Source organism: Meleagris gallopavo, chromosome 1 (genome assembly GCF_000146605.3).
Source record: "Meleagris gallopavo isolate NT-WF06-2002-E0010 breed Aviagen turkey brand Nicholas breeding stock chromosome 1, Turkey_5.1, whole genome shotgun sequence".
Taxonomy (NCBI): Eukaryota; Metazoa; Chordata; class Aves; order Galliformes; family Phasianidae; genus Meleagris; species Meleagris gallopavo.
Genome location: NC_015011.2, coordinates 3022746 through 3031732, shown reverse-complemented (window position 1 = coordinate 3031732; position 8987 = coordinate 3022746). Strand labels below are relative to the sequence as shown.

The 8987-nt window shown below is 42.6% G+C and overlaps 1 protein-coding gene across 1 annotated transcript in view; it reads left to right on the top strand.

The window, feature by feature from the left end:
• The window catches only part of PRKCQ (protein kinase C theta), an 826629-nt gene that overhangs the window by 719272 nt on the left and 98370 nt on the right, over positions 1-8987 (top strand). The gene's annotated exons all lie outside the window — the stretch shown is intronic.

The following is an 8987-nucleotide window of genomic DNA, read 5'->3' as shown; positions in this document are numbered from 1 at the left end:
GAGGTGTTCAAGAAAAGGGCAGATGTGGCACTGAGGGACGTGGTTAGTGGGCACGGTGGGAATGGTTTGGACTAGATGATCTTTTCCAGTCTTAATGATTATGATTCATTTACTTGTCTCTGCATAACCCTTTTTCAAAACTTGCCTTGCTTTCCCTAGGAGCTGCTCCTTGTGTGATGTGAAACCAAAGTTGGGGTATAGGAACACCTTTTCTACTGACAAAAGGAGCTGAAAAATGAGAAGCTGGGCAAACAAGCATCAGCTTGTTGTTTTAAACCAGACAAGAATCTGTGTTAAAAGCAAAAGTCAATTTCTTGTTTTACATCCTTGAGCAAGACTTTTCTCCCAGACAGTTGAAAACTCCTGTATGCATCATTAATAACATCACTGGTATTAATTAGTCCTTGATAATGACTAGAATGGCAGCTGGCTTTCCTGGCCTGATGGATGCTTTCACAACCCATGTCCATCATGCTTCGCCCATTGCAAATTGTGCATGACCTACTACCTACTATCTATGGTTTTTGCCCTTTTCCATACCCACAAATGTCTTTTTTTCCATCTCTGGATGTCTCCTGATCCTGCATTCAGAAACTATGTCTCTTCAGAGAGAGGGACAGTCATGAAAGTCTGAGTCAAGCATCTCAGAAAGAAGGACAAATTGCCCTCTGGAGTTCTCTTCCTCTCCACACTGGCTTCTAGGAAAGCCAAATCAATTATTTTACATTAAATCCTTTACTTTCCAATGGCAAAAGAAAGAGGAAAATTAACCCACTGAAAACTAATTCATCCCAATGATCAAGACCAAGTCATGTCTCTTAATTTTCTTCTGCAAGGTTAAGCCACAGTGTTTTGGGCCAGACTCTCAAAGACTCTCTTCAGTATTGGTTAATCATAGCAAGTAAAGTTGTTCTTTGTTGAGCTGGATATCTGGACATCATCTTCCCTCAGAATCCCATTAGCATCATATACACTGGGATCAGTTTCTGTGCGGCCTGTAGTGCAGTGAAAGTTTTATGCAGCATGTTGTGAAAAATCTGCTCTCTATTTTAGGCTTTTACTCTTTCCTTATCAGATGCTACTTAAATGAAAAGTTTGAATGAACAAAAATGCTGGAAAAAAAAGAATGTTTGCATACCATCAAAGTCCAGAAATGATTATTTTCACCTTAATTTTATATATTCACTCCTTTTAAGCAATTGAGTCTTTTCTATGGTGACTTCGATGTATCAGCAGCAAATGGACCTAATGCAGATGCTGGTGGAGGACTGACATTTCCCTCTGTGGCAGTAGATGGAGCTGTATCATCAGTTATATTTCTATCCACCCCAGGGAGCCCAGATGTTTGATGGTTCCATTGAGATCCAAAAGCAGTGGTGGCCAACAGTCTTCTCCAGCAGTTATTCACTGGGACAGTCAAGGCTCTTCATCACATTCCAAGGATACCTTGTATAATTGCCATTTATGCTGCTTTACTATCCTGCATCTTCAGTGACAAATCCGCTCTTCTTTCTGCTGGTCCCTGAACTGTTGTAGCACTTCTCATTTCCCAGCTGACGAAATCCTGCAGATCTTTTTAGTTTATATGAGCTAAATCCTCCTCCAGAATCTGATCTTCTTTCATTTTAAGAACTCTGTAAATTCCTTCTGTCAGTACTTCCAGACCTACTATTTGCTAAGCTTTATGCATCTTCTCTCCAAAAGCAAAACAGATTTCATCTCTTTACATTAGTAGAAGCCATAATTTTTAACATTACTTGCTTGAAGTGGCTCAAAACCAGAGCACTATGCAAGCATAGCACCTTATTATTATTTATTGGCAGACAAATCATAAGAACCCATTTTAATCATACCAAGTTTATCATCACAAATGCACTAACAACGTTACACAAGACTGAGCAGCTGCAACCCAGAGCCAGTGGGTTACTGTGAAAGACATCTGTGAAGCTGTAACCATCTCCACCTGTAGCTGATCCTAAGCTGGGTGGCTATTTCTAAATCCATTTTATTCTAATCAGGGCTAAACAAGCTGTTCCTGGATGACAGAACCTGCCTGGGTTTGTTGGCTTGAAACTTATGGCTGGACTTGCAGCATCTGTGAACTCCAGTGGGACTTCTTCTCTACCTTAGGTTTTCATTTAAATTCTTTAGTGGGAACATTATTGTGTTGTCTGTCTTCGGCCTATTTTCACTGGACTGCTCAGAATGAACACTTCCACAGTCTTTACCTTCCTGTCGAGTTTGGTTTAAACTTGCTACAACATCCCATATTTGTTGGGGAATTTGTTGGGAAAAACTCACACACAGGTCTGAAGGAGGACTAGGCAAGACTGCATGGTGGGAATTCCCTGCAGAATCAAGGTAAGCTGCTTGCTGTATATTAAGCAGCTGGAGATGGTGACAGCAGAATGCTCAGCAGCCAGAAAATGGAGAGGGTCTGGAAAAAAATGAGATGTTAGTATGGTTCAGAAAAGAGGCTGTTCCCATGAATGTATTGGTGTCACCAACCACTCAAAGTCCAGTAAAAAGTTAGATTTATGACAGCATTAGATGCCTTAGTCTCTGGTTTTATGCACACACGTGCATAGATCTTGCCTGAGATGCCTCTAATTCATGGGTAGAGAGATGCTGTCAAAATTGATGGCCTTTTTTGAGTGTATTTCTCATTCTTTCCTTATCCTCGCCAAGAATGCAGAGGCATCCCTCCATTGGCAGTCTGCAAAAGAATCAAACACTTCCAGCTAAGAGACCTCCTGCTCAGAGTGGAGGTTTAGGATCCTCATGAAGAGAGGAGCCAGGTAAGAAAGGGAAAGCAGATAGTTTTTAAATCACTCTACCCATCACCAATGCTTTTTCCCACCAAGAAAAATATTTCCCGTCTTTGTTCTCACACTCAGATAAGATCAAGCAGTTCAGGCAGAAGAGAGGCACTGACTAAAGCTATTGTAACTCATTCTGAAGCTCTCCAGTCTCAGGTAGGAGCTGTGTGAGAGCATCACATGGGAATTAAGGCAGGTGGGGCACCGGCTTTGTTCTTGTTTATTGTTACTGTCTGAGCCTGATCCGGATACCAAGGGGTGGCTAAGAAGAACAAGATGTACCCTGCTCCTTTCCTGTATCTGCCCAAAGGCAATTTATTCTTAAGCTCAGCCACGGCCCCAGAGTAAAATAAATTCCAACGACGAGCTCCAGATGCCAGGTATGTGCTGCAGTGGAGCAAAAACTTCAGTGTAGAAATAGTTGATGGCAAATGATTGACCAGAACTTGTCAATCTGTAGGGTTTATACTATTGGTTTGCCATCAGGTTTAAGACAGTTTGTATACAGGAGAGCCTGAAGTGTAGCAGTTAGGCCAGAAAGGTGGGTTTCTCCTTTGAATTTCACAAACTTTGTGCCCACGAAGCTCCCTCTGACTGTGAATCATCTCTGAGAATCATAAGAAGGCCTGGGAGTTGTTTAGGACACAGTCTCATGTTCTTGGTGTCACTTCAAAGTTCCTGGACCCAATGGAAGCCCCATGTCCTACCAGGCAGCAAAGAGGTTTATGTGGTAAAACTGTCTGAAAATGACAGCATAGCAGTGAAAGGCTCCTCGCTTAAACCTAAGGATGTTCAAAACATATTTTTTTTCTCTCTTGGATTTGGAGTAAAAAGAAACAGGTAAGAAAAATGAAGAAATTTATCACCAATTACCTACACAGAAACATTAGGCTGGCAGGAAATGAAGCTGAGCCTCTTGCCAGCACAATCTGAAGAGTGAGACAAGCATCTCTTAGTCTGTCTTCTGCATGTTTTCCAAAATAATGCAGTAGAGATTTCTTGCTTTATAGAGACTGAGTCTTTCACACTGGAGTACCTTTTGATGGAGCTCAACAAACCAACCACCCACAGAGATCTTGGGTTTCTCTAGCAGGCAGTGAAGCCAGCACTTCTGGCACACAACTCATTCACTAGTATTTAGAAAACTGAATAAAGCATTTAGACAACACAGTCAGTAACTCACTCTACGCCAGGCACCTACATACAGAATCATAGAATTGTTTGAGTTGGAAGGGACCTTTAAAGGTCACCTGGTCCAATTCTTCTGCAATGAACAGGGACACCTAAAGCTGTATTAGGCTGCTCAGAGCCCCATCTAGGCTGATCTTCCATGTCTCCAGCAATGTCCATCATCTCTCTGGATAACCTGTTCCAGTGCCTCACTACATTTATTGTAAAGAAAACCTTTTTTTGTAAAAAGTTTTCTTTCTGATTAGCTGTTTCCCTGCCTGGACTCTATTAGCTATTTTAACAAAGTCTCCACTGGCCTCTCAAATCACATGTCTATCCAGACACCTACATCATGTGTCTGTATCTGTAAGCTGATCCCTACACTGGCTTCCCAAGATGCAAGAAATAGCACGGCCCTGACCAGTGTGGGCTCTGATACTCACAGAAAGGGAGAAGAAAAGGTAAGTGGAAATTTCTCCTGCCTTGAAAATGTCCCTGGGATTTGCAGATCACTCAGTGCTTTTTCTGTGGACACAACAGGTGGGTTTTCATCACCACTGTGAAAATAGAAGATGTTTTTTTTTACTACCAGATTAGATTAACTGTAAGGTGGGTTGCATTACAGAATTCCAACATGACAATGCAAGAAACCAGAATTTCTCTTTCCTTGAAATGGCAGCACTTAGGAAAATATCAAGATATTCTTTATTTTATAGGAAAAAAAAACTCAGATAATATCTGAGGATGTGAAACTACTGATTTCCCAGGGGAGTTAAGTCATCTACAAATGGGGGCGTGGTTCCTATAGAGGCAGTGAGCACAGGGCAGCTTCTCAAGCAATCCTGGAATAAAGAAAATTGGGGAAATTGCTGTTCAGTCTGCTGTCACATCACATTGTTCCTTGGATCAGAGGAAAGAATCACAGAATCATAGAATCCTTAGAGTTGGAAGGGACCTTTAAAGGTCATCCATTCCAACTCCCTTGCAGTGAACAGGGACATCCACAGCTAGATCAGGCTGCTCAGAGCCCCATCCAGCCTGAGTCTGAATGTCTCCAGGGGTGAGGCTTCCACCACCATTCAGGGCAACGCGCTTCTGTGCCTTACCACACTCATTGTAAAAGACTTTTTCCTTATACTAGACCTAAATCTACCTTCTTTAAGTTTGAAACCATTTCCCCTTGTCCTATCACCACAGATTCTGCTAAAGAGTCTGTCCTTTTCTCTCCTGTAGCTCCCTTTTAGATACTGAAAGGAGTACATGTCATTCATTTCATCCCTCTCTATCTTAGAGTCCTGCTCTGCCTGACTTCAAAACTTCAAGGACTTTTGTGGTCTACTCTATAAAAAGAAAATTGTAGGCAGCAAGGTTTAACAACGTGTGCATGTTGTAGCATAGTGAAGTACCAGCCCATGGGCACCAGCTATTGAAAAGCAATTATTCTGCTTATCTGGTTTAACTCTGACCAAGTCTCCCACACCTCTTTCTCAATGGGATGAAATTTGCTGACTCTACTGCAACTGTATTCTGACTTTTCAATAATTGCCACCACAGTGCAGCATGCCTGGGTGTTGGCAGATAGGCTTGAGAGTAGGAGGGCATTGCTCTGCAAGCCTTTGCTTTGAGAAATTCCCCCAGAATTATCATATTGGGCCCTATTCCCAAAACATGTCTAGACAGAGTCATTTAGGATAGGCCGTTTTATAGCCTTCTGCCCTAAAAAACTAACGACTGCTGAATTGGTTATTATTTGTTTATCAAATTATTGCAGTTACATCAAGGGAATCGGAGATCCCCTTCTCCCTGAATGCCATTCAGAAAAGAATCAAAGCACAGACACTCACAGCCTGAGGAGCACACAGCCTGAAAAGATGAACTGAAGACACAGAGGCAAGAAGCAAGTGCAGAAAATGTGCAAAATGATTTATTTATTACAGATCTTGGAACAAGCACAGATACATGCAAGACAAAACTGTAATGTTTTCACCTGTATTTCCTCTACCCCAAGCTCAAGCATTTGCTTTCAGGGCAGGTGTTTGGCAAGAGAGAGAAGGGAAAAGTATGAGGATTGTTTAGGTCTTATGAATCCTTTGAACTTTCATACTTACAGGAAAATGAAGGCAGATATTTTGTGAAACTCAGGGTATCATGAATCGCTCCTCCCTGCAATTTAAGACGTTGTTTGTACAAGCGAGATGTCCTGATTGGTTTCCTTGACTTTGTAACTGAATGCGAGACTGTGTTATGCAAGCTATAATTATTCCTATTTGGAAACAATTTTCTCTTTTACTTTGAGGATTCTTTGGGGAATAGGAGTTAGCTCAAAACAGCATGGTTTGCCAATGCTAAATATAACAAAATCTTCCAAAAAGTTTAATTCTGTCCTAAATCTGTATCATTGCAATGCTAATGAACCTTAAATTTGGCAGAAGATGATCTCTTCATTTAACCTTCTGTCGGGTACCATGCTATGTCCAAGCACTATTGCTTTAAACTGAAGCTCATGTAGGATTTGGCATGACTGAACTCTTCAGGATTTGACTCAATTTCAAAAGAATGACACCAGCTTCTCTGAAGTTGGAGAAACAAGCTTACAAACTGCAAGTTTTGTAAATTTGACAAGAAAAATAAGGGGGTGAAAAATCTCAGACCGCCTGGAAACTCAACCAGGGTTCATGGAAGCATGATGACTTGCATGAATACTCCCAGAGTACACAAACACCTGTATAAATCTACGGTGCCTTGAAACAGCAGCTGCTCAAGTGGCTTATCAGGTGAGAGGCTGCTTTGGAACCAAGATTTTTTCTTCAGGATGAAGGTAAGCTCATTTGCACCTTCAGGTAGTCTCCATAGTGCTTTCCCTACAGTGTGTTTCCATAGTACATGCAACATATACATACACAACCCTGCAGCCAGCCCTTGCATTTGGCCACTCTGCTCTTAGTGGCATGAGAGCAGTTTTCAAGGGAAAGCTATGGTCAGTGGGAGCACTGGGAATGTCCGAAAGGTTAGTAAGGTCATTTTAGATCAACCTCTTTCTGAAGTCATAGTTGTACCTATGGGCACTGCACCTGCAGGGCACGTCTACACCAAAGGACACAAACTGCAGGGAAAGTTTTGCTACACGGAACAGACTGGGACAGACACAGCATAGAGTGGACAGGGATATGACTTGTGATGGTCTGAGCCACAGTGACTTCAGGGAGGAGCCCAGATGGCCATTTTGCTGCAGAGGTGCAGGAGCAAGGGCCATTGCCCACTCTCAGCTCCCACCCACCTGGGAAATGCAGGTCTGTAGAGGCAAGGTATGCTGACAAAGGCTTTTCAGCTGCTGAGATAATTCTGCAGTCTTTTTACAAGGATATAAACTAGGCCAACACAAGCACTGCTAGACAAGCTCAGTCTCTTGGGTTGGAACATGTTTTTTTTCATGCCTCTGTGAACATACCTGTTCTCACTAAATGGCTTTAGGCAGTCTGCTTTGTTGTTGTGGCTCACAGGGACTCTTCTTCTCCTGGTTCAGATGGTTGCTTTCTGGGCCAAAGTCCAGCTGCAAGCATGGCCTGTGCCCCATTTCCCTCTCTTCTTTCTCCTGTGCAGAAAGGCTGTGATGCCCTGTCAAAATGGTCAAGTCCTAGTGGTCTGTGGCTTGATTAGACCAAACAACTTGCACTGGGCAATTCTTTTCGGTGGTTTCTCCTTCATTCCATCACATATATTGCTGCTGTATTAACTGGAGATGCACAGCCAGAACTGTCAGAACAATGGTGATTGCTTTTGTCTCTAAATTGTCTTATGCCTGAGAGATGTTCACCATCAGGATTTGGGTGTAGCCTGTCTACAGGGGCTGCTTGGATGGTCAAGGTCTTAGAGTTCAATTCTTCCCTTCTTTTCCCCTTTTCACATCAAACGCAATGCAAAACCAAACCCAATCCAGGACAAACTTTGGACTTTTCCCAGCACTACATATTGCAGACTGAGTGGACTCTGCCAAGGGAAGACAAGGATGTCTCTGAGATGATGAGGTTCTCTATTGCAGGCAGTAGTATCACGTGTTGAACGCAGCCCCACCAGAACCAGCAGCAGAGGTAAAGCCCCAGTCCTCCAACTTTACCCCACTGCCTCTCCTGGAAAATCACAGCACTCTAGGCAATTTACTATTGCGAATCAATAGGATTTAACAGAGCCAAATACAACCCCAAAAGAAAGAGCTGATGCCGCTGTATCTTGTCAGCAGTGAATGGAAGCATGATCTGCCTTTGTTGGCATTTTCTGCTTTGTCTCTGACTAGCATTTGCATCTCCTAATTAAAGAAGTATGGGCAACTGTATAAATATATATATAGGATTGCATTAAAGCCCTGGGATCTACCTGACAGCCCAGCATGATACAGCAGCATTAGTGATGACTGTTGCATCGTTTCAAATGACCTCATTTGGAGTGGAATTACACTGAGCCCGTGCATGTTCTAACCCAGACAGTTGCAGGCACATGAGTTTTAATAGAAATACACCTACTGACTTGCATTTGATTACCCTTTTCTTTATAAAGGCTGTGAGTGCTGCAAGTAGAGGTAATCTGTGCCTGCATTGTTAGGTATAAGTTATATTTTCCATCAGATAACATTCCTCAGTGGACTTTCATGTTGGGAGTGTTGGGAGCTGGGAAATGTCTGGGGAACTTTAATTTAGTCTTCTCGAACAACAGAACAAGGTTTTGCCATGCTAGACTCTGCTCTATGGAGGGCATTCTCAATCAGCTCCATGAGGTTTTTGCATAGTATTTCTGTATCACCTGCTTCTAAGCTGCCAGTGCCATTCCAGATTCATTTACACAGAGGTCACTTTGGTTTAGGGCAGTGTCAAGTGCAGCCCAGGCTGGACAGGTTTTTCCACTGACGTCAAGAGTTGAACTTGGTCCAGAGGTGACTTTACAATCTCAAGCATCATCTTTCTAGCCCCCTGAGTGTGGACCCCTCTATTCACAAAGCAGTGTGAC